This window comes from Pristiophorus japonicus, chromosome 21 (assembly GCF_044704955.1).
Source record: "Pristiophorus japonicus isolate sPriJap1 chromosome 21, sPriJap1.hap1, whole genome shotgun sequence".
NCBI classification, from domain to species: Eukaryota; Metazoa; Chordata; class Chondrichthyes; family Pristiophoridae; genus Pristiophorus; species Pristiophorus japonicus.
Genome location: NC_091997.1, coordinates 20,674,610 through 20,701,002, shown reverse-complemented (window position 1 = coordinate 20,701,002; position 26,393 = coordinate 20,674,610). Strand labels below are relative to the sequence as shown.

At 44.5% G+C, this 26,393-nt stretch overlaps 1 long non-coding RNA gene across 3 annotated transcripts; it reads right to left on the bottom strand.

Annotated features, from left to right (window-relative positions):
* Positions 1-1,501: 1,501 nt before the first annotated feature.
* On the bottom strand, positions 1,502-25,542 carry LOC139233857 (uncharacterized). 3 transcript variants are annotated; one of them, XR_011588230.1, is made up of 6 exons: positions 25,311-25,542; positions 14,080-14,204; positions 7,603-7,764; positions 7,325-7,487; positions 6,454-7,085; positions 1,502-3,541 (listed from the first exon to the last, which is right to left on the bottom strand). It is a non-coding gene; the product is annotated as an uncharacterized lncRNA (long non-coding RNA). The 3 variants fall into 3 exon arrangements; XR_011588229.1 differs by lacking the exon at positions 14,080-14,204; XR_011588231.1 differs by lacking the exons at positions 14,080-14,204; positions 25,311-25,542 and adding an exon at positions 13,980-14,037.
* Between the last annotated feature and the right edge of the window lie 851 nt (positions 25,543-26,393).

The following is a 26,393-nucleotide window of genomic DNA, read 5'->3' as shown; positions in this document are numbered from 1 at the left end:
TTTCTCGTGAACAGGAAAAATAATAAAAACATACAACTTATATGGGCTTCCTTAACTTATCTTGGTCATTTTTCTGAACAGCAATGGGTTAAAATGCCTCTGTATTGTTATATTAAATGCACTGGTTAATGACCAATTCTTGTGTGTGCTAAATATAGCTCAGAGAAATTTCAGCCTCGCATGGTTTGGTCAGCATGTGATTTAGAATCTATAAACAGTACCTATTTTAAAGTCATATATTCAGTCCTTATGTTTGTATTTCTATTAGAAATATCATGTCCACGTGTATAATAGAAACTGTCGATGTAAATTTACAGTGTATTTGAAACCTCCAGCGAGTTGTAATACTGCACCCTCTCCTCTAGGGGGCAGGTTGGAATCGCAGTTCGACAAGTTTTACAATGGAAGTTTCAATTCTGTGCGCTCAATTTTCCCAGGTCATTTACGCCGTGTTTTTGACACGCGTCATTTTTTCTGGCATAATTATTGAATTCAAAGTTTCCCCCTGGAATCTGCACCGGCGTAACTGCTTTAGTAACGATTTTTCTAGGTTAGGTTTTTTTGATGTTCCCTCATGTCTGCCAGTTTTCAGCATTTTTCGCAGTTTGCCTGAAATTTTTTTATCTTAGGTCGCGTGTATCTGGCCACTCCTGAAAAACCTTCTGGAGTTAACGGAAAGCAGCGCACATTGAAAAATCGGCGCTGAAAGATGCCATTGTTATTCATCTAAGTTTTTGGAGGGAGTCTCGAACACTTGAAATATCCATAATAAAGTTCAACTTTTTTTACCTTTCAACAGAGTACATGGAAGTTTCTTGGATTTCTGAAGTTTTCATTTGTTTTTTACTCACACGCCACCACCGAACGTCTTCAAGCAGGGCTGGAGGGGTTGTAGCGTTGTCCGTCAGAATCGGCCCCGCGCCCAGATACAGGGACTCGGGGCTCGACTGGAAAACAAGCCCGGGGGGGGGGAGGGGGGGAAGAGGTGGCAATCGGAAGGCTTCTGCACTGAGCCCGGGGAGGGAGGTGGCGATTGGGAGGCTGCTGCCCTAGGCACAAGACTGCAATGAGTTGGGGAGGGGGGTGGTAGAGAGAAGTCCATCCATACAAACCTTGGGGAGAGAGAACAAAGAACCTGTCCTGCCTGCTGTGTTACTAATGGAACAAAGAATGAAACTGATTCAGATTTAATGTAAAATATATTTTATTCAAAAGTTTAACAAACAGTTTTTAGTACTTAACTTTAATAAAATTATTCTTGTATCAAACTCTAAAGTTTTGAGAACAACAGTTACAACAGTAACAATACTAATAACAACAACAGCAACAAAGAAAGGCTGCACCCATCTCTCCTCCACCGTATTCTAAGACTGCCCGCCACGCTTCTTCTTGGTGACTCCACTCCTGCCCACAGGCACTGGCGCAGTGTTTCTGGGGTGTTGATACGGATTCTTTTCCCTCAATCTGTTTCAGCGAATACACTGACTCGAACACTTTAAAGTTTAGTTCAGACTAACTTTATTCAGGCTTCATCGATGAGGTCTTGCTCTGATAAAGGGGCATCGACTCCATGAGTCTGTCGAATCCACCAGAGCAAGCAAAAATCATTACAAAATCAATACATTTATACAGTTCATGAATGGTACAACCCCTTTTCATTGTCCTATCACATCAGCTACTGTGGCATAGATACAAGCTAAATTAGTCATTTACACAGTTAATTAAGCAATGTCCCTAATCATGAGAGAAGATTAAGTCATCTCCAGCTTATCCTTGTTTTGCAGACAAGGAAGGCACGCATAGTTCTGCTTCTCTGACTATTCCTACATCTGTTGCTACATTCACATATACGGTCCCTCAAGGTTGTTTAACAAAGTCACTCATTGTTTTCCCCTACAGTGAGATCTAAAGAGTCAGCAATGACCATGAGCGGCCATTTTAGAAAGAGTTAATATATTTGAAATTAGTACGGATAATACATATAAAGTTGATAGCTACAGTGATACAGATTCTCATTCCCCACTTTTATCATTTCATGATAACTCTGGTGGCTAATCCAGGAGTATTGCATTTAATCTTTCACATTCTTGTTCCACGTGATCATAATCCTTATTTCCAGTAGAGTCTCCATTCCCCTTGGTCAGAATCATCCACAGGGTGCCTATGTTATTAAGGGAGTCTCCCATTTTGGCGAGGAGACATTTTACAAGGGTTAAGCATATAAAGATACAAAGGATTCCAATGCCGAGGTACATTGCCATGTTGACCCCCCAATCGTACCAGCCACCAAAACCCCATTGGCTCCAATAATCCGTTTTCTTTAATTTCTCAACTTCCTTTCGGATGTGCCCTACCAAGTCATTTATTTCCTCAGAGTTGTCAGGGTATAGGTGCAGCCCTCAGATCTTATCAGGGCACATGTCCCCCCTTTTTCAGCTAACAAATAGTCTAGGGCCATTCTATTTTGCAGGGCCACTGTACGGATGGCTACCATTTCAGCGTTAAGTTCACTCATGGCCTCAGCGGTGTCGTTGGCCACTTTTTCCAGAATGGAGGTGACTAGTCTTATTTCCTTGATTGCCCTAGCTGTGCCATACCCAGGGAATAGGATAGCAAAGAATCGCTCGGTTTCTGTTATCGCTCGTTTGGGTCGGTAATGGTGATGGTCTGCTAGCGAGGGCAAGTGATGGATATATGGTACCACATATCCCAAGTAGCAGGATCCCACCCAATTCTGTGGGAGCCAGGGGTAGGCTTTATGGCCGCATATAAAATAGGTACCATTGTACAGGGAATGGCGGTCACCCCCAATCGTTACCCATCCCTGGTTGAAGTTCTGGCCCGGATTGGTTTTGTTTGCGAATTTCAGAAAGCTCTGCACGCTCCTTTTGGTCATATTTACGTTTTGGTTACACATACTATTTCCCATTCCCTGCCCTCCGGTCTGATTTTTGATTTAAGCACACTCATCCCTGGGGCCTTCCTGCCCCCGAAGTGTTAGTAAGGGCCAGGAATGGGGGATTCAAGGTCTGATTATATGGGGGCTGGTACCACTCCAGAAAGGTGTTTAACCCATACCCTGCCGAGTGCCATTCAGCCTTTGGGGAGTTGACGTCCTCCCCTAGACTATTGGTCCTATCCTTGGTTGTACGGTTCTGGCAGAAGAATCACTCTGCCGATTCGGAATCACTGAGAGGAACCGGTCTCAAGGGAATTCCCCCTTTCGAGTGAGTGGGTACATGCGCACATATCCAACAGCTAGAGATGTTAGCTTCCTTGGCGTAACTATATGCCATGTACAAGAACGTATTCACATGTAGCTCCATATTGCAGAGGGGTAGGGCCAGACCCCCAAGGAAAATTAGTCCGAACATTTTGCCGAGTTCAAGAGTTAGATTTTTTTTTTTCTCTTTAGTCTATTGTCGGTACAAATGCTCGTCTATTATGCCGGGCGGGGATCCAAACTGTCTTCCTCGGGATTCACTTTGCCAATCGGAATGCCTCGAAGAAGGTCCTTATTCAGCTATGGAGAAGAGGAAGTCTGGAATAGAAATAAGGGTTAGGAAAGCCAGTAAAATGGGTTCATTATAGGGTGATAAGTTTACAGTGGTGCAGGTGAACCCAGGCGCTCCTTCCTTCGACCTTGGTGGCGGTGGGGTGGTAAGCAACACCTGAAAAGGCCCCTCCCATCGAGGTTCAAATCCCTTCCGAATCCATTTCTTAATCAGGGCATACTTTCCTGGTGCCACGAGAGACGATTCAGGTAAGACTGGGAGGTCGAGGTGAGCATCTCGGACCTGGTTGTGGGCTATTCGCAGAGCCTGAGTCAAGGCAAGAACATCGGTAGTCATCTCCTCAGTCATATGGTGGAATTGGACAGTGGAGGGGACGTTCTGATTCCATGGGGTCCTAAAGGGCCTACCATAAATGACCTCAGCGGGGGTCAGTCTAGCCTTACCGGTGGGTGTAGTTCGGATCTGGAATAGGGCTATGGGAAGGAGTTTGAGCCAATCGAGTCTGGTTGATGCTACCAGTTTCGCAAGCTTGGTTTTAAGAGTTTGATTAGCACGCTCAACTAATCCCGCAGCTTGGGGTCGGTAGGCACAATGCAGCTGCTGGTTAATGCACATCTGGGAACAGAATTCCTTGTTAACTTGGCCAATAAAGTGAGGGCCATTATCGGAACTCAGTCGAGCTGGGATACCATATCTGGGAACGATTTCCCTCATTATCACCTTAACAACAGTTTGAGCCTTATTGTCCAGGGTAGGGTAAGCCTCGATCCATTTGCTAAACACATCCACTATTACTAACATATATTTATAATACTGAACTCTTTGCAGCTCAATGTAGTCCAACTGCAAGGTCTCAAAGGGACTTTCTGGTCGGGTGTCTTACCCCAATCACAGGGGACTCCTTTCCCCGGATTATGCTGTTGGCAAACAAGGCAGCGACTACTAATGTTCTGGGCCAGCGCTTGGAGTCTAGGGTGCCACCAAGTGGCCAAAAGCGTGTCACTTGTTGTCCTTGCTCCACAATGAGTAGCAAAGTGCATACATTCAATAACCCATAGGGCCAACTCGTCAGACATGCAAGTCTGTTCCGTGGGAGTGGTCCAGAGTTTAGAAACATTGTCATAAGTACATCCATAATCTTTCCACAACAGTTTATCTTTTTCAGGAGCATCTCCTGTGCTTTAATGACATCTTGGATGGTTGGCATTGGTTTTTCCGAGGCTGACTTATCCTTTACAACGTTTTTAGTCTGACTCATCTTTTATCCATGCATGTCGAGGTCACTCTGTGAAATCGGAGGTCAGGGTTAGGTTGGGTTTGTGGATTCCCCACCGTGGGGTACATTGGCTCTTTTGCCACAGGTGATGGTGCTATGGCTGTGCACTGTACTATCTGTCTCTGTCTGGTCCTGTTTTTAAAAAAATCTCTTTCAGCTTATTTATCTTAGCCTTTAACACTTGAATTTGTTTTGTTTGAGTATCTATTTCTTTCTTGTATCAGGCAAGTATTATTACATAAGCTAGTTCTATTTTATTCTGACTATCCCACCATTTCCTTTATCTGTCAGGTGAGTCTTTATTCTATTAAGAAATCCAAATTAATAATGTCCAGTATAAAACGGCTGTCAATGGAAAGGGTTAACTCCTTTGCAGGTTTGTAAGAAGAGCCGATGTCATTACGTGACTTTGCGTAATCATCTGAAAAAAAATCTTTTTTTTTTAAGTCTTTGTGCCTTCAAAACTTGCTTAGAAATTGGGAATCCGTTAAAACAGCAGAAATCATTAGTAAAGCCGTCATAATAAAAGTCTTCTCATCAGGAAAGACAGCATTTTAGATTAAACTCCAATTTTTTCTTAACTTCTAATTCAAGTACTTGCCAAAGGCATTTTTTTAATTGATTTAAAACGAGACCACACATTTTTAATAGCTATTTTGTTTATTGAAATTCAGTTTTGTCATCAGCCTCGGTCAATGCAAGGCCAACCATTTGACTACGTAGTATATCAATACCCTTTTCAGAGGTCCGAGTGGAGCTCTTGGTACGTTTTTCATGCGCGCACTCTTTCTTTAATACATCTAGGAGTTTAACATGTCCTCCTTCCATTAATGAGAATCCTAACTTAGTGGCATTTTCCTGCCAACTTGACAGAAGTGATTCATCTTTTAGTTTTTGACAATTTGTTCAAGGCTCCAGATAACTGTCTAAATTGCTCAGCCTTCTTGGCGAATTCTTCACATAACTTTTGTATTGGGCTGCCTGCATCCGTAGTACTGTCTTAGTGATTGCCCATTCTCGCGTCACCCTGCGGTAAAAAGGTAGTTTATCTTATCCAGAGCCTAGCCGGGCCAAGTGATATACAAGGTCGACACCATACCTGGCATAAGTACAAGTTAACTTTACACAATCCCTCTCGCGTCGCCCCGCGGTAAAGGTAGTTTATCTTAAACAGTGATACAGATTCTCAGGGGTTGGTACCAAGCTTATCTTTCTAAAATCTTGGGTAGTGTGCACCTGTTGTGGGGGGGGGGGGAGGGCAGGCGGCAATGTGGAGGGCCCGGCTTGGGGCTCTTCAGAGGCTGGTGTGGGGATTGCAGTGGTAGTGGCAGTTGATTCCGTCAATGGGCGCGGGATCTGGGCATGTTCCCTTATTGCAGCAGCTAACTCCAACATTCCATCCCTCATGCGCCCTGACAGTGTCTCAATGACCTGCAACATTCCATCCCTCATGCGCCCTGACAGTGTCTCAATGACCTGCAACATTCCATCCCTCATGCGCCCTGACAGTGTCTCAATGATCTGCAACATTCCCTCCCTCATGTTGAGCAAAACTGTCTCAACTACCTGTGACATTCCCTCCCTCATGTTCAGTGATAGTGTTTGCACCATCTCTGACATTCCCCCCCCCACCCCGATGTTCATTGACAGCGCATCACCTACCTGTGACATTCCCTCCCTCATGCTCACTGACATCATTCCCATTTCTCGTGAGATTGCTGTTACTTCTCTCGACAGTCCTGCTACCTATTCATTCACCCCACTGATGGTGTCCAGGAGTGATCACGTAAGGTCAATGCTCTCCCCACTCATTGCCATCATCCGAACTACATCTGTTCGATCCTGCACCTCAGGAGAACGCGGTCAAGCTCTCCTTCCCCTCCTCTCCACGGGTGTGGCTCGCTGCATTCCATTGGGACCCGCAGCCTTGGAAGTTGGGGCCCTGGCTGTGCCTAGCTGCATCCCGCTGGGACCCGCAGCCTTGGAAGGTGGGGCCCTGGCTGTGCCTTGCTGCACTACACCACTAGAACCCGCAGCCTTGGACATTAGGAAACTATGGAATGTCCCACCACCACTCAAACCATTAGTCACGGAAGGGGCTGGCACCTCAATGAGCGGCACTTGCACCTCCACCAAAGTCAGTAAAACAGTAGGGGCTTAATCCATCTCCATCCCCTCCCCCTCCCCCTCAGCCCCATTTTCTTGGTCTGGAGGGTGGGATTTGAAGATGTTCTCCTCTTCAGGCTCGTCCTCGTCTGAATCTTCTTCTGCATCATCAGGGTTGACCTCAAGTTCTGTAAAATATAACAGAACACAGACAAATGGTTAGCAGCAGAGGAGGGGGCAGGGTGGGTGGCATGAGTAGGCTCACACAGCGCAGGAAACAGGCTGATTTGAAGGACCACGATGAATGATAAAACATTGCATCAACCGAAGCGTAGCTGACGGAGACATCCCCATGAACCGAAGCATGGCTAGCCCACACAGTACTTAACTTTTAGCAAAACCAGACTGTGGAATTTGCAGGACTTACCCTCTCCCTCAAGTGTGGGCCAAACTTGTGCGGTGGTGGTTGCTTTTCTCCAGGCAGTACCCATCAAAGCAGCGACCCTATCTTCTAAGGGTGTCAGTGGCTGCAGATTTTGCCGGGCCTCCTCCTGTTCGAGTTCTTGCCCTTTATTATGTGCCACCTTTCTCTGCAAAGATGAAAATGCAACTTTTTCGAGAGGGTGTCTTTCTGCTGGATGGGACATACACAGCTGGTCACATTTACAATTGCAATTTCATTGAATAAATGAAAATATTACTTACACTAACTACTTGACCTAGCCCTGCCACTTCTTTTTACATTGGCCTTCAGATCTCGTGGTGGTCATCATTGCGCAGTAATCTTCTGCAACTTGGTTCCAGTGTTTCTTCATTTCTTTGGGTGGAACTTTTATGTGACCTCCGCTGGTGTCCAGCTCCTGCCATCTGGAATCAATCACAGTAATTAGTGCCTCCACTTCATCCTGGACAAAATTCTTGGTCCTTGCACAACATTGCATCTTGTTTTGCTGCAGATCCGATTTTTCCAATGCTCTCACACAGCACTCCTTCTCACACAACTGGCTCTTTAAAAATGACCGATTGCCAACCCGGAGCTGTACTGTGCATGCGCGCCCATTGAAATAATGTCAAAAACGGCACTTATTTTGTCAGGCATGCGCAGAAGGTGCGGCATCGTTTTTTCGGCGCAGAGAGCAGGCTCCACCCCCCCACCGCCCACCCACCCCCCGAGGCAACTGCACACGCTGCACGACGCCAAATTTGAATTATACATCGGGGAAATTTTGGCAAAAGATTTCTGTTGCATTTCTGGCCTAGAAAAACAGGCGTAACTCTGGCAGTACGCCAGAAAATAGGCTTGGGCAAAATTGAGCCCTAAATGTGGAGATAAGAATTTATAAAGTTAACAGAAAATGCATGCAGACTTGTTTTTGTAAACATAGTACAAACTGTAGATTGATGGGACATGAGTGCCATAGAGAATATGGTCTTGCTTGCTTGCATTATGACTTCAACAGGCATGTCTATGTGATGCAGGTGAATGTCAGGGTGCCACTGTAGTACAGGGGATTTATCACTGCAGCAGTGTGATGAAAACTATGTATTTTGGCCTGCTATTTGTTAGTGCAGATGAACCAGAGGCAGCAACATGATATATTCTTAATGGTTTGACCCATGTGAGTGCAGTCGCTAGATATTTTTTTTTAATGGCTTTATTAATGACATGAAATATCAGCTCTGATTAATGTTGGATATATTTACCAACAAGTTGTGTCTTTCTATTCTTCAGTTTGCAAAATTTAGCAATTTTTCTGACAAAATTGTCAACAATCCCCAAGTGACTTTACATATTATCTGCATGGAAATCGAATATCACACGTAACAAAACTAACTTTAAAGAAAGAATGCAAGGAGATCTGCTACTAATGATGGGAGAAAAGAGAGTGGAGCTGGTCCATAATGAGTCTTCTCAGCAGCACTTCAGAGGAACAGCACCTGGCCCACCGTGGAACATGTTCTCAAAGGAATTTTGATTCTCACTTTACTTTCTCCTATCCATTTTTATCATGCTGATCTCATATTTGCATGGAGGTTGAACGGTTGGTGGCAAATGGAAATTATGATTGGCTTTTAGATCATGGAAGTAAAGTCAAACAATAAAAAGTATAAAACATAACTTGGTCATGACATGCTGCTGCTATGATTACATTTGTTATGTAGTTTAGTTACAGTTGTGGCATCATCAAAATGATATCATAGCAGAAATCATGGGTGAATATTCAGTTCATTTAGTATTGTACAAATAGAGTTCCTGGTTTTATTCTTTAGATTGGACAGTGGTTGTCCTCATGCTTGAATTGTACCTCCTAGAGGGTTGCTATGTTTCCAGTTTAGGCTTGCGCCATGCTTGATGGGGAAATCTAGAACTGAAGGGCATAGTTTCAGTATAAGGGGTCGCCCATTTAAAATGAAAATGGGGCATTTCTTCTCTGAGGGTCGTGAATCTTAGGCATTCTCTACCCCAGAGAGCTGTGGAGGCTGGGTCATTGAATATATTTAAGGTGGAGATAGACAGATTTTTGACTGATAAGGGAGCCAAGAGTTATGGGGAGCAGGCAGGGAAGTGGAGCTGAGTCCATGATCAGATCAGCCATGATCTTATTGAATGGTGGAGCAGGCTCGAGAGGCCAAATGGCCTACTCCTGCTCCTATTTCTTATGTACTTGTGTTGATGGGTTTCCCAAGTAATGTATGCTAAAGTGAGGAGTGCACTATCCTTTGCCTTGCTCTGAGAGCAGGACATTTCATCTTTGTGTGGAGCCAAGTACAAGGCAACTGGATAACTGCGGCAACCTGGGCATTGACCAGCTACCATTTAGCTTGCAGCTGTGCTTTTATTGAATGGTGGTGTAGAGTTCTAAACAGGACCACACTCCTTAGGTCCACCATCTGCAGAAGGATCTTCTAACACTTAGCATCGAAGGAAACTGTGTTTCCCACATCTTCACTATACTATTATGAACAATTAGGAAACTTTTCTTCCTATCCCATAACTTTTTCTTTTAAGGTGTGCTGAAGCCCTTTAAGAGCTGCTCCTGCACCCAACGTTATGAGCCAAGTGTACTACAAGCCAAACGCTCCTGTAGCCTAGTAAGAATAGAGACAGAGCTTATAAGTGAATACTGGGTGCAGCCCACCTGCCCATGCTATTGGTAGCTGATGCCTAAGATTTCTTCCACTATAAGCCCTTTTTTGCTGGCATTGGAAAATGAACCCTATATCTCAGCTAGCTGTAGCTACTTCAGTGCAGCAATTTACTATATTACATGAAAGGGGAATTCATCTCGTGCACTGAAGGACAAAATTAACTACTGTTTCCAAGAAAATATTTAGCACACATCCCACAGTCAACTAAAGCTAGAAAATCTGCAATATCGTTCAATCAAATTCTTGGACATCATCATTATTCAACGGAAGGAAAAGTGTTTCATCTGCGTACTGTAAACCAAACCATCCCAGCTACTTACTTTGCTCCACTAAACACTTCAGGTGGTCTATCATGTATAGCCAGACACTCAGGTGCAACCACGACTACTCTGATATCAGTGATGAGAGGAATTTGAATATTTAAGTGCATGATTTTATGTGTTTTAAGATCTAAACGTGTAGAATTTTTCACTGAATTGCAAGTATTCTTAAAAACAACCTCCTGGAATATATCCGGACTGGTAATGTGATATATCTCATAAAAGGATAAATATCTGCACACGTAAAGCAAATTAGATAATTGATGAGTGACAGGACATTAAATGGGTTACAGTCACTCTCCAAAGTGCGGTTGTTTATTATATTATTCATGATGTATTGCATAATTTTTTCTCATTTTCTTTTTTCCTTCTCTTTAATCCTGAAGTTAATGACATGTAATGTGATAGGGTTCCACAAACAGCTGCAGTATTTCACCATTCAACCCTAACGGCTCTTCATGTGTAAGCTGGAGCATCGATTGATGGTGAGCAATTTGACTGTTTGGCAAATCTCAGTTATGAGTGCATTTCTGCTCTGACCTTCACACATGGCCACTTTCCAGCAGGCGTTCCCTGGATGGGATCCCTGACCGGCTTCCCCTCCCCACCCAATATGAGAGGAGCTAACTCGGGGAAGACATGGGGGCGGGGGTGGGGGTGAATTACCACGGGTCACCTTCTGCTCAGTGGATGAGCTGCGGAAACCTTGGGAAACCGGCGTATTGATGCCATTTATTCCCCCAGTGTTCTTCCAGCTCTTCCACTGAAGTTACGGCAGGTGATCAGGAGAACCCCAGCGCAAATTCAACCCCATATAATTCTACTTTTAACACTTATAGAAACATAGAAAATAGGTGCAGGAGCAGGCCATTCAGCCCTTCTAGCCTGCACCGCCATTCAATGAGTTCATGGCTGAACATGAAACTTCAGTACCCCCTTCCTGCTTTCTCGCCATACCCCTTGATCCCCCGAGTAGTAAGGACTTCATCTAACTCCCTTTTGAATATATTTAGTGAATTGGCCCCAACCACTTTCTGTGGCAGAGAATTCCACAGGTTCACCACCCTCTGGGTAAAGAAGTCTCTCCTCATCTCAGTCCTAAATGGCTTACCCCTTATCCTTAGACTGTGACCCTGGTTCTGGACTTCCCCAACATTGGGAACATTCTTCCTGCATCTAACCTGTCTAAACCCGTCAGAATTTTAAACGTTTCTATGAGGTCCCCTCTCATTCTTCTGAACTCCAGTGAATACAAGCCCAGTTGATCCAGTCTTTCTTGATAGGTCAGTCCCACCATCCCGGGAATCAGTCTGGTGAATCTTCGCTGCACTCCCTCAATAGCAAGAATGTCCTTCCTCAAGTTAGGAGACCAAAATTGTACACAATACTCCAGGTGTGGCCTCACCAAGGCCCTGTACAACTGTAGCAACACCTCCCTGCCCCTGTACTCAAATCCCCTCGCTTTGAAGGCCAACATGCCATTTGCTTTCTTAACCGCCTGCTGTACCTGCATGCCAACCTTCAATGACTGATGTACCATGACACCCAGGTCTCGTTGCACCTTCCCTTTTCCTAATCTGTCACCATTCAGATAATAGTCTGTCTCTCTGTTTTTACCACCAAAGTGGATAACCTCACATTTATCCACATTATACTTCATCTGCCATGCATTTGCCCACTCACCTAACCTATCCAAGTCACTCTGCAGCCTCATAGCATCCTCCTTGCAGCTCACACTGCCACCCAACTTAGTGTCATCCGCAAATTTGGAGATACTACATTTAATCCCCTCGTCTAAATCATTAATGTACAATGTAAACAGCTGGGGGCCCAGCACAGAACCTTGCGGTACCCCATTAGTCACTGCCTGCCATTCTGAAAAGTACCCATTCACTCCCACTCTTTGCTTCCTGTCTGACACCAGTTCCCAATCCACGTCAGCACACTACCCCCAATTCCATGTGCTTTAACTTTGCACATTAATCTCTTGTGTGGGACCTTGTCGAAAGCCTTCTGAAAGTCCAAATATACCACATCAACTGGTTCTCCTTTGTCCACTTTACTGGAAACATCCTCAAAAAATTCCAGAAGATTTGTCAAGCATGATTTCCTCTTCACAAATCCATGCTGACTTGGACCTATCATGTCACCATTTTCCAAATGCGCTGCTGTGACATCCTTAATAATTGATTCCATCATTTTACCCACTACTGAGGTCAGGCTGACCGGTCTATAATTCCCTGCTTTCTCTCTCCCTCCTTTTTTAAAAAGTGGGGTTACATTGGCTACCCTCCACTCGATAGGAACTGATCCAGAGTCAATGGAATGTTGGAAAATGACTGTCAATGCATCCGCTATTTCCAAGGCCACCTCCTTAAGTACCCTGGGATGCAGTCCATCAGGCCCTGGGGATTTATCGGCCTTCAATCCCATCAATTTCCCCAACACAATTTCCCGACTAATTAAGATTTCCCTCAGTTCCTCCTCCCTACTAGACCCTCTGACCCCTTTTATATCCGGAAGGTTGTTTGTGTCCTCCTTAGTGAATACTGAACCAAAGTACTTGTTCAATTGGTCTGCCATTTCTTTGTTCCCCGTTATGACTTCCCCTGATTCTGACTGCAGGGGACCTACGTTTGTCTTTACTAACCTTTTTCTCTTTACATACCTATAGAAACTTTTGCAATCCGCCTTAATGTTCCCTGCAAGCTTCTTCTCGTACTCCATTTTCCCTGCCCTAATCAAACCCTTTGTCCTCCTCTGCTGAGTTCTAAATTTCTCCCAGTCCCCAGGTTCGCTGCTATTTCTGGCCAATTTGTATGCCGCTTCCTTGGCTTTAATACTATCCCTGATTTCCCTAGATAGCCACGGTTGAGCCACCTTCCCTTTTTTATTTTTACGCCAGACAGGGATGTACAATTGTTGTAATTCAGTTGTAGGTTCTCAACTGAAAAACGAGCCTAGGAAGGAAGGAACATAGGAACAGGAGGCCATTCCGACCCTCGAGCCTGTTCTGCCATTCAATTAGATCATGACTGATCTCTATCTTAATTCCATCTACTAACCTTGGTCCCAAACCTTTAATACCCGTGCCCAACAACATTTTTCAATGCCAAACCTCTTCATGTGTGGGAAGCCAAATGAAATGGCTTTGTGTCGTCAGCTGATATTGCAGCATTATTGCTGCCTGCAAATATTTGCCTTTTCTTCACTATTATTTCTCCAAATACGTGTTAGAAATGATGAGCATTAGTGAGGGACAGTGCAGTTCATAAAAACATAAGAACATAAGAAATCATCAATCATAGACAGTCCCTCGAAACGAGGATGACTTGCTTCCACGCCAAAAAAAGGACGAGTTCACAGGTGTTTCAACGAAGGACCCGAAATACATCCTGAAGGGTGGAAGATGCCTGTGCGTGAATTTTTTTTAACGTGGAGTGGCCGTTGCACACCAGCCACCACACGGACTTGACAGAGCTAGGTCTTGGTCCAGTGGCAAGGATTACCCAAGACAACCGGAGACCAGCTCTACTGCACGGACCCAGTGCGCACACATATCGCAGTGTGGGCTGGCCCGTGCTGCCTCTGGGCCCCTGGCCCCGAACTTACGTCTCCCTGGGCCCCAATCACATCCCTTCACAGTCTCTTGCCGCTCCTTTGCCCCGACCTCGCTGCTCCTGTTGTATCTGCCCACGCTCCAATCACCGACCTGGATCTTGATGACGTCACTTTTCACAGCCGCCGCCCTCCTGCACCAGCTCGCACTGCACCCTTTAGTGGTATGCCTCCACGCTGCCCATGGTCGCTGCTCGCTGCTCCTTTTCTAGCCCCGACCTGCCGTTGAAGGGCCATGTTAGTGAATTGAACAGGATTTACTGTGATTACATAAGAAATAGGAGCAGGAATAGACCACACGGCCCCGTGAGCCTGCTCCGCCATTCAATAAGATCATGGCTGATCTGATCTTGGTCTCAATTCCACTTCCCTGTCTGTTCCCCATAACTCTTGATTCCCCTATAGATCAAGAATCTGTCTATCTCCACCTTGAATATATTCAATGACTCAACTTCCACAGCTCTCTGGAGCAGAGAATTCCAAAGATTCATGACCCTCTGAGAGAAGAAATTCCTCCTTATCTCCATTTTACATAGAAAGATAGAAAATAGGTGCAGGAGTAGGCCATTCGGCCCTTCAAGTCTGCACCACCATTCAATAAGATCATGGCTGATCATTCACCTCAGTACCCCCTTTCCTGCTTTCTCTCCATGCCCCTTGATCCCTTTCGCCGTAAGGCCCATATCTAACTCCCTCTTGAATATATCCAATGAACTGGCATCAACAACTCTCTGCAGTAGGGAATTCCACAGGTTAACAACTCTCTTAGTGAAGAAGTTTCTTCTCATCACAGTCCTAAATGGCTTACCCCTTGTCCCCTGGTTCTGGACTTCCCCAACATCGGGAGCATTCTTCCTGCATCTAACCTGTCCAGCCCCGTCAGAATTTTATACGTTTCATCCCCTCTCATCCTTCTAAACTCCAGTGAAGAAAGGCCCAGTCGATCCAGTCTCTCCTCATATGTCAGTCCAGCCATTCCGGGAATCAGTCTGCTGAACCTTCGCTGTACTCCCTCAATAGCAAGAACATCCGTCCTCAGATTAGGAGACCAAAACTGAACACAATATTCCAGGTGAGGCCTCACCAAGGCCCTGTACAACTGCAGTAAGACCCCCCTGCTCCTATACTCAAAACTGCTAGCTATGAAGGCCAACATACCATTTGCCTTCTTCACCACCTGCTGTACCTGTATGCCAACTTTTAATGACTGATGTACCATGACACCCAGGTCTCGTTGCACCTCCTCTTTTCCTAATCTGCCGCCATTCAGATAATATTCTGCCTTCGTGTTTTTGCCCCCAAAGTGGATAACCTCACATTTATCCACATTGTACTGCATCTGCCATGCATTTGCCCACTCACCTAGCCTGTCCAAGTCACCCTGCAGCCTTTTAAATGGGCGGCCCCTTATTCTGAAACTATGCCCCATCGTTCTAGCTTCTCCCACGAGGAGAAACATCCTCTCTGCATCTACCTTGTCGAGCCCCCTCAGAATATTATATGTTTCATGATTTCAGTTCTATAGATTATATTGGAAGCGAGCAGTCCCTCAAACTGTGGTTATGAAGTGAATTCTAGAAGCCATCATATGGTTTGCAAAGCGATTGTTTATTCATGTGTATTTCCACTTCTCAACCAAATATTACGTTAGTATTGTTCACTCTGGAGGAATCACTTAAAAAAATATTTCTAGACAGTTCTAGTGCAATCTAAGCTGGAGTTACTGGACCTGATTTTACTGGAGCGGAGTATCTTGTACCGTGCCCCGTTAGTTAAACCTAAACATGCACGAACAGGTCTAACATGTTTTGCCACAAAGTTGCTGGAAGTGCGTGCTGATAACTGCGCAGCAAGGGTAACGGGGCCTCTGGGACCCTGGTGCACAACGGGACAAACCAAGTAACTCCTGAACCAATGAGATTTAAGGATTGAGAAATAAATCGAGGAAGGACTGCGAAGGAGGGTGAATTAGTGGGTGACTTCAATGTCAAATCAGGTACAAAAAGAAAAATAAAGAGAGGGAAAGAAAAATTGGATTAAGAGCGAGAGAGAGAGAGAGAAAAGAGACAGAAAGGAAAATAAAAAACATTTTTTGGACATTTTTTAAATCTCCAAATGCAATTCACAACTTGAAGGAATGAAACCCTGCATTTATAATTGTTCATTTTCTGGGCAAGAGAGGTTGACTGGCAGTTAGTAACAATGATCATGTTGTTAAAAGGCTACTTACGTTGTTAATTACTAGACTTAACTTTCTGTGGTGAGCTTAATGAGCAATTAATGTGCAAATGCAGCAACTTCATGAGAGATTAAGTTTCGCAAAGCTAACAGTGGAGAGGCACAAATTGACCAGCAACCTGTGACAATTTACAATTCACAGGATATCTCTTTCTTGCCACAAGTTGCTGGCCGATTTGCGCATTAATAATAGAGTGCATCGTTCAAACGTCATTATTTTTTCAGCAAAGTCTGGCCAACTCTCTTGATCTATAAAACGCATGGAAATTAATTTGTGACAGTGTGCCAGAGTTCAGTTTGCTGTACCATTTGAAACATGTGCATGTTTTACCAGCCTGCTCCACTAGATGGTAGGTAATGACAACAGAAAACAGCACAAAGCAGATATAGTCCTGGAAGCTCTTCTAGTTCGGGTATGCACAAGTCAGGTTTTTCATCCCCAGAGAGGCACTGGAACATTGATGCAAATGTTACAGTTCAAATGACTAGTTGCTCAGTGTAATGACTTGAACAGCAGTTCAGTTACACATAATGCGGTGCATCAAAGCATCTCACAAAGCAGCTTGGTGATGTGCAGTATGGCAGTATCCCGTGGTGTAGCTCAGTGGTGCCTAGTCCAGCAGGTGTCCAGCACAACGATACACAATGCGGCACAGTGCAGACAGTATAGTTACTGACTGAAATGCACACAGAGCAGAGCAGTGGTATGTATGAGGTGAAATTGGTCGCGGGCACGATGGCGATAGCCAATCGGCAGCATGTACTGCACCCTGTCTACTTTTCTTTCCATTGAAGTAAAACGGCTGCCAATTCGCTATTGCTCATTTTGCGCCACTGCCCACGACCAATTTCACCCCCATAAGCCTATTTTGGTAACCGTAATGCACCCCAGCGCCACACACAGCCTTTTCAACTGTGCACTACTTGATGTTGTACACACTGCAAGCAAGTGGCTCTTTGGTCTATTGTTATTGGTTTTAGCAGCTGGAATGGACAGTGTCGTGTATTGAACCAGCATTGTAACCCATGTATAATCTGACCTAAATTGTACACTGTGAGAACAATGACCACTAAGTGGGAGACACTCCTAACCTGGACCTTCAGGTACAATAGGGGAAGCTCCACCCACCTTCATCACTTGAGTGCTAAGGAATAAAGGACAGGTCACAGACTGACCTTCTCTCAAGCATGGGCCTCGTGTGCATTTATACTGTATAGTAAGGACCTATCAGACAGAATAAAAGAAATCTTGCTCTGATGCGCTTGCACTGAATGACCTTGTGGTGGAGTGACTGTTATTACGAACCTACGAATATATGAAATCAATGGGCAGGAAAAGACCAGCTGGTCCATCAAGCCTGTCCATTATATAAGTAAACAAGTAGCCGGGTGTGGGGCGGGGGGGGGGGTGTAGGATGTATGAATATATGCGATAGGTGAAAAGGTGAGGCAACAGGATATCGTGTCACGGGGGTTACGGTGCATAGGGGACAGAGCTAAGCGTAAGATTATATCTATACAGTTTCCTGAAGTGTGTCAGTGATGTGTGAGTTTCCATTGTGAATGAGTGACGAGTCACAGGCTGACTACAGAGCTCCTGCTTATTTCACACTTGCTTGTGTATTTCATCAATGCACTGACAGATTTTCAACGCATGCATCATTTATATATGTCTGGCAAAATTATTGTGTACAACACATATGATCATTTGTATCATATATTTGTGAAATTTCTTATCAAATTGAAGCACTTTTGCAAAATGTAACACTGGTCTGTGATGGGTTGCAGTGCACTGAGATTTTTAGTATTTTTTTATTACTATCATCACTCAATGGTGACAGCTCGATTAAATTACTCCTCTCACTCTAACTCAGTGAGTGGAGCTGTATTATAATGAAGTGAAAACAGTTCTGAGAGGCTTGTAATTATATTCACAAACAGACCCTGAAGGAACGTGCAACTATCTAGGATGTAGTCCACCTAATACATGCAGTCTAATCGTGCGGCTAGATACGTCAAGACACCGGGCCAAAACATGCCAGAGCGAGGCATCTCACGGCTTCTGCCGTTAGAACATAAGAACTTAAGAAATAGGAGCAGGAGTAGGCCATTTGGCACCTCGAGCCTGCTCCGCCATTCAATAAGATCATGGCTGATCTGATCTTGGCCTCAGCTTCATTTCCCTGCTTGCTCCCCATAACCCTTTACTCCCTTATCGTTTAAAAATCTGTATATCTCCACCTTAAATATATTCAATGATCCAGCTTCCACAGCTCTCCGGGGCAGAGAATTCCATAGATTTACGACCGTCTGAGAGAAAAAAATACCTCCTCATCTCAGTTCTAAATGGGCGACCCCTTATTCTTAAACTATGCTCCCCTAGTTTTAGATTAGACTTAGTTAGACTTTTTCCTGCACCTTTCAGCTCAAACATTTTTACGGCCAACTTGCTGGAAGTGTGAGCTGATAACGGTGTGGCAATGGCAATGGGGTATCTGGGATCTTTGTGACTGGCGGGATCAACAGTGTATCTCCTTAACCATTTTCTCCTTAACCAGATTCAAGGATTGAGAAATAAACAGAGGAAGGATGGAGAAGAAGGGCTAGTTCGAGTCAAATCAGGTACAGAAAGAGAAATAAAGAGAAGGAAAGAAATATTGGATTAAAACAGAAAGGAAAAGTAAGATTTTTTTTAAAATTGACATTTAAAATCTCCAATAGCAATTCACTACCTGAAGGAATGAGACTCCACAGTTTAAATTGTTCACTTTCTGGGCCAGAGAGGTTGATTGGCAGTCATTACTAATGATCACATCGTTAAAAGGCTACTTGTGCTATTGTTTACTCGATTTAACTTTCTGCCGTGAGTTCAATGGGCAATTAATGTGCAAGTATAGCAAGTTCTTAAAAAAAAAAATAACGAGGCTAAGGGTAAGATGCCGTTTAGGTGAAGCAAATGTTGGAGTGGCGTAAATCAACCAGCAAGCTCTGGAGATTCACAACGCATGGCGTCTCACTTATTCCCCTGAACATGCTGGCCGTTTTGCCCATCAATAATGGCATGCATTGTTTGCACGCAGTTATTTTGCAGCAAGTTCTGGCACACTATTTTAAGGCCAATTCTACCCGGGTAACATCTGATTAGATGTTACTGAAATAAAGATGTGATATTGGAGGCTGTTCAGAAGGTTCACTAGATTGATTCCGGAGATAAGGGAGTTGACTTATGAAGATAGGTTGAGTAGGTTGGGCCTATATACATTGGACTTCAGAAGAATGAGTGGTGATCTTATCGAAACATATAAGATAATGAGGGGACTCGACAAGGTGGATGCAGAGAGGATATTTCCACTCATAGGGGAAACTAAAACTAGGGGACATAGTCTCAGAATAAGGGGCTGCTCATTTAAAACTGAGATGAGGAGGAATTTCTTCTCTCAGAGGGTTGTAAATCTATGGAATTCTCTGCCCCAGAGAGCTGTGGAGGCTGGATCATTGAATATATTTAAGGCGGAGCTAGACAGATATTTGAGCAATAAGGGAATAAAGGGTTATGGGGAACAGCAGGGAAGTGGAGCTGAGTCCATGATCAGATCAGCCATGATCTTATTGAATGGCGGAGCAGGCTCGAGAGGCCAAGTGGCCTACTCCTGCTCCTATTTCTTATGATGTTCTTATATATCCCGTACTAAAACGCTGCCGTAGTTCCGTAGCCTAGCTGGGTTGGCATACTGGCTGGGATGCAACCAGAATGTGATTTAATCAGAAAAATTATTTGCAATCCTAATGCAATTTTGGGGGTATTTTCCCAGTTACATTGGAGACCTTTGTAGTAGTGTTTGAGATGCAGATATATTCGCCTGTTGACTGTGACGTACATTTTCTGCTGCTTTGGAAATGTGACATAATTCAAGAAGAATGTGATTTCAATTATTAGCAACGCCATTGCTTCCTATATGGATGAATGTCACATCTGCACAGCAGTATTTTCTATCCAGATAGACTCAAAGGATGAGTGGATTCTTGACGTTTGGTGGGCTGCTTATTCATATATTGGGGGCGTTAGGGTAATCCTTACCCCATTTTACCTCTGGGCTTCTTTTTCCATTGTGTAGTATTTTTCCATTGCTACAAACCTTGGACACCAGCACTAAGCTCGTTAAATATTTAAAATATGGCAGCACAAAATTCCTGGAGCCATAAACTTAACTACTTACTGCTGGCTGTAAACCCATTTGAAGACCATTCCAGCTGCTCACATTAGGATCCAAACCATTTTATTGACCCTGCATTTCTAATTAGATGTGAATTGTTTTTGCGGAGATGAACTGCATTCATGTTCATGCTGATCAAACAGGACTGGCTCGATTAAAGCAATTGTATTTGGACTGTGCTCTATCAAGAGATTGATGTCACAACATATGTACTCCATGACAGAGTCTGTAAAACAGTCTCTTTTCACACTGATTTCTGAAACATGCCATTTGTCCTGAGTGAAAAATTGTCAATCTGGGTTTCATGCAGCAAAACAACAGCTCCTGTTATGTTTTCATAGTCATTGAAGTATGTTGTGCAGATCAACTTTTAGGTCAAACAGTGCCTATCTATAACTGAATTATATGCAAATCCAGCAGGGTTTAGAAGAAGGTTCTATGCATGGGAAAGGAAAATCTAATGTTTGGAGGGGCCACATCAGTGGACAACTATGTTCACGCAAAGAAAGACTTGCATTTATATTGCGCCTTTCACGAACACCGGACATGTCAAAGCGCTTTACAGCCAAAGAAGTACTTTTGGAGTATAGTCACTGTTGTAATGTGGGAAACGCCAACTTGCGCACAGTAAACTCTTACAAACAGCAGTGTGATAATTGTTGTGTATCTGTAAAGCATGCACTCCCATGTTCCGCCACCAGGGAGCTCATCCCCTGAAGTCCCAAGGGATCCCAGCATCCCTTGGGAGCACTGTATATAAGCCGGCCCCTAAGGCCCGTTCCTCACTCTGGAATGTCTTATTAAAGACTGAGGTCACTGTTACTTTAACCTCCCTGTGTGCAGCCTCATCTGTGTTAGGAACACAATAATAATGACCATGCTGCGATATGTGTGTACATTCGGTCAGTGCAGCAGAGCAGGTTTCTAGTCGTCCTGGTTCAACCCTTGCCACTGGACAAAGGCCTAGTTCTGTCAGGCCCATGTGCAACAGTCACCACACGTTAAAAAACTCCACAAACAGGGATCTTCCACCCTCTCAATTGGAGCTCAGGACTGGAACATCAGGTCCTTCATTGAAACATCTGTGAACTCATGGAAGCAAGTCATCCTAGTTCAAGGGACAGCCGATGGTGATGATGGATAATATTTTTGTTATGTTGATTGATGGCTAAACATTGGCCAGGGCACCCAGGATAACTCCCCCTGCTCTTTGAAATAGTGTCATGAGATCTTTTATGTCCACCTGAGAGAGCAGACAGGGCCTCAGTTTAACATCTCATCTGAAAGACGGCACCTCTGACAGTGCAGCACTGCACAGGAGTGTCAGCCTAGACTTTTTTTTTTATCTGCTCAAGTTCCTGGAGTGGGACTTGAACCCTCAAACTGCAGACCCAGAGGCAAGAGTGTTACCCACTGAGCCACAGCTGACACTGGGTTGAAATGGTTCCCAAACCCATAATAACACTGCGTTCTCCATTGGATTTATTCTGTCTGCTCCGAGTCAGAAACCATACTACTGCACTACCAATTCTTCCACTCACTCTCTGAAGCTCGACTGTTTCATTGACACCTGATTCCCGCAGCATGTTCCCGCGTTTTGCTGTTTGTTTTGATTTCTGTTCATGAGAGAGTCCCACTGTCAGATGTAGAGCTGCCTTCAATTTATTTTAAGCAACGATCACCACAGATGATCATAAAGGCAAATCTCTACAATAAGAACACTATTTAATCTCTACAGATACTAGTGTTGCACTTCAGTGGATGTTTGAAGGCAACGCTGCAGTGACAGACTTACAGAATTAAAAAAGGTTCCATCTTTTGATGCTGCACTTCATTCATTAGTAGACAAAAATGCTGGTGTAATTATGGATGTCAACATTTTCTCACAGTGCTCTGTCAGTTGAAATTGAAAATATTGCTGCAATGAAGACATGAATCACAACAAATCTTTCTGATGAAATGTGATCCAGAGTTAAATACTGAGCATCTCATTCAAATGTATTCGGGGCAATTTACCATGGCTGGAACATCAGGACTAAACACTTGCTTATCCTTACGCCACCACCCCCCCCCAACCTCTCTCTCCTGCCCCCGCCCGCAGCCATGTGAACTCCTGTTGACATCCATAATTACAATTCAATGCAGAGAATTAGTTTTGGCAAGTGCTGAACCTTAGTTGAAGTGATGCCATGTATTATAGGACAATAATGCAATTAACTCACAGGATCGATGTATGCACATTTAAGATTTGATAACACAATAGTTGATCTTCTGTGGCATTGTTCACATACAAGAATGCAAATATATTGTCTGTCTTCCTGTACCCAAGTTTCTGCTTCAATGTTTCTATTTATTTATTTCTGTCTGCCACTATATCTGCCCAGCTCTTCTCTCTCTTTTTCTGAATTCCTCTTCAGTATTGTCTTTACAGATCTCCATTTATCACTCATTCTTATTCTTACTTTTCCTCTCTCCCTCTCTCCAGACATCTCTCCTTTCCTCTGTTTGCTGAATATCTCCCGTACTCTTTTTTTATATGTCTCTGAGTTATATGTCGCGGGTGTGCTGGCTGCTGATTTTGCATGCTGATGAAGACCAGATAATCTGTTTTTGTTATGTGGATTGAGGGATAAATATTGGCTAGGACTCCGGGGGTAACTCCCCTGCTGCTCTTCAAAATCGTGCCAAGGGAGCTTGTCCAGTTCTTGATGAGGTAGAGATCTCATCATAAAGAAGGTCTTTATAGATAACGTTTGGTCCAAGGAAGTCACCACAATCCTTTTGTTGAGTCCCTTGATTGGATGCAAGTCAGATCTGCGAGACCTTCATCGCAAACTAGTGAACCCCGTACATTTACTTTAGCCATGTTGAGAAGGGTAGGTAAACGCTCAAGCCCTTAGTGAAGGTAAAACAAGCAGAAGTTCAGACAAATTGAGAATGGTTGGATGATGTCCAAGCATGGGTTTTAAAAACCTCTGGATTTAGGAAAGGAACTTCAAGAGAAGTCACTTTAAAGTCTTGACATCATGAGAATGGCTGAGTTTCAGTGTGATCAGCCTCAATGCAGTGAGGATGCAGGGAAAACATGTTACAGAAAGAAAGACTTGCATTTATATAGCGCCTTTCACGACCACCGGACGTCTCAGAGCGCTTTACAGCCAACAAAGTACTTTTGGAGTATAGTCACTGTTGTAATGTGGGAAACACGGCAGCCAATTTGTGCACAAGCAAGCTCCCACAAACAGCAATGTGATCAAGACCAGATAATCTGTTTTTGGTATGTGGATTGAGGGATAAATATCGGCCAGGATACCAGGGATAACTCCCCTGCTGTTCTTCGAAATAGTGCCATGGGATCATTTACGTCCACCTGAGAGAGCAGACAAGGCCTCGGTTTAACCTTTCATCTAAAAGACGGCACCTCTGACAGTGCAGCACTCCCTCAGCACCGCACTGGAGTGGGTAAGAGAATTAAGTACGAATAAAAGGACAGCAAGGGAAAGGAGAAGAATCTAGGATGAAACTGAAATGGTGGGGAAGAAAATATAAAGTACAGAGAATGATTTTAATTATGATAGAGATTCGATGGGGGAAAGAGAGAGTTAAAAAGGGGTCTACCCATGGATATTGGAGCATCTTTGCAGAATTAACAGTGTCCGAGAGCTGATGGCTTTATTCCTGGTAATTCAAGAAAATGTAACATCTCTTCATTCACTGGCAGTGCCAGAACTATTTATAAATAACCTTGTTTAAATTTCTTGTCAATGAAAAATACAGTAGTACTGTAAGATTAGATATTTTCACAAGTGCAGCTCAGTGATTTACATCTCTACGGTGGAAAAGGATAATGCAGTACATTGTTTCGAGACACACACATTTATTGCACTTAAACATTTATTGCAATTATCCAGCGCTAAAATAGTTAAGGGTAGATTTCCCACCAAGGCCTCCTGCTGGGTGCCCAACAGGCTGGAGAACAACACCTTACGGCTAAAGGGATCAAGGGGTTTGGAGAGAAAGCAGGAAAGGGGTACTGAGGTGAATGATCAGCCATGATCTTATTGAATGGTGGTGCGGGCTCGAAGGGCCGAATGGCCTACTCCTGCACCTATTTTCTATGTTTCTATGTAATAGCCAGAAGTCCCCAAAGTCTGAAGATTGCCCGAGTGGGGGAAGGGGGGTGGAAGAATTGGTGGACTGCCTCCAGGATCTCCACAGATCTCTTGGTGTGGGGGTGGGGGGGGGTTGCATGGTGGTCCCAGTGGGAAGCCATACAGCGGGTTTCTTTGGATGCTTGGGTGCTCCATAGGCTGGTAAGCAGGAAATTGAGGCGGAATGTCCTTTCCTGCCTCATTACCATTATAATGTTCCACAGTACTAGGGAAAGGCCAAGAAAGCCTGAATCATCATTGTGGAGACCACAAATAGTAAGTCTCCGGTCCTTTGTCCACTTTGATGCACAGAGGAACTAAATGCTTCTCAGATGCAAAGAAGAGGGAAATCTGATCTCTTATGTGTTTTTGATAGATTTTAAAGATTATGGGCTGGATTTTCGGCTTTGATGTTTTTGGGGCGATAATGGCGACAGGGCGGTAAAGTTAGCGGCCGGGAATAGTTTGCACCTCGGTAGGTAAGTTTGGGCAGTTGGGCCCTGAGTCAGGGGGCACAGTGTACACCTCTCTTGATCACTATCATGAGAAACTCCCGAGCTAAAGAGCCGGGCCGAGAGTGCTCCGAGAGGCGCCTAGGGTTGAGGGGGGAGGGGGAACCGAAATAAAACCCCACACAACATTCCCAAAACATTGCCCACGCCACCACAACACAAATCGCAAAAACAATTTAAAGAAAAAGCAATCACACTTGCCTTACTCACCTCTTCGCCAACGGGATGGTTGGGCTGCCCTGATTTCCCAGGCGGTCAGCGCGAGGCGTGCCGCGGGGCGTACGGGTTGCGCAAGAGTCAAAACTCGCGGTGGTGTTGCAACCAGGGGCGTTGCACACCGGCGCAGCACTTCCGGGCGGTGCTGCTCCACGCTACCGCAAAACCGGACCCGAGGATCGCTGCGGGATGCTGGAGGCTGACTGCCCGTCCAGAACACCTCACCGCTCCAGGGCGCAAAACAGTGCGGAGAGGACCCAAAAGTACAGCATTTCACCACCCTCGAGTACAATCTGTTTTTTTATTAACTGTTTAGATGTGGGAGGAAAATTTACAGCTTTGTTAATTTTTGGGGTCAAAGTGATTTTATTAGCCTGTGGAAGGAAATCTATGGGATTGATATTAATCCCCCACGGCAGGCGGGAGCAGGTCAGGGGGGAGGAGTGCGGAGGTTAAACCCTATAAAATGGGGGAACATGCCCACAGCCTACCATGTACGCACCCCTTGCCGTTTTTACAGCGGCGGGTTGTGAGAGAATGTTTCCACTTGTGGGGAAGAATAAAACTAGAGGCCATCAATATAAGACAGTCACCAAGGAATCAAATAGCGAATTCAGAAGAAACTTCTTTACCCAGAGAGTGATGAGAATGCAGGACTCACTATCACAGGGAATGGTTGAGGTGAATAGTATTGATGCATTTAAGGGGTGGTTAGATAAGCATATGAGGGAGAAGGGAATAGAGGGTTATGCTGATAGATTTAGACGAGGAAAGATGGGAGCAGGCTCGAGTGGAGCATAAACGCCGGCATGGACTGTTTGGGCCGAATGGCCTGTTTCTGTGCCGTATAAGCTATGTAATCCTATGTAAATAAGGCTCACATAGTATAATTGGGAGCCTGCCTTAAATGTAACAGCTGCCGACCTGGTTTCCCAGGGATTGGGAAACCCGACAGCGAAAGGGAGGCGGGAGCTGGCGACTCCAGAAGGTAAGTGCTTTATATAGCACTCCTTGTGCACCAGGAGGAGTAGGAGTGCTTCCCTCAGTACCTCAAGCAAACCTTCGGTCTCTATCACC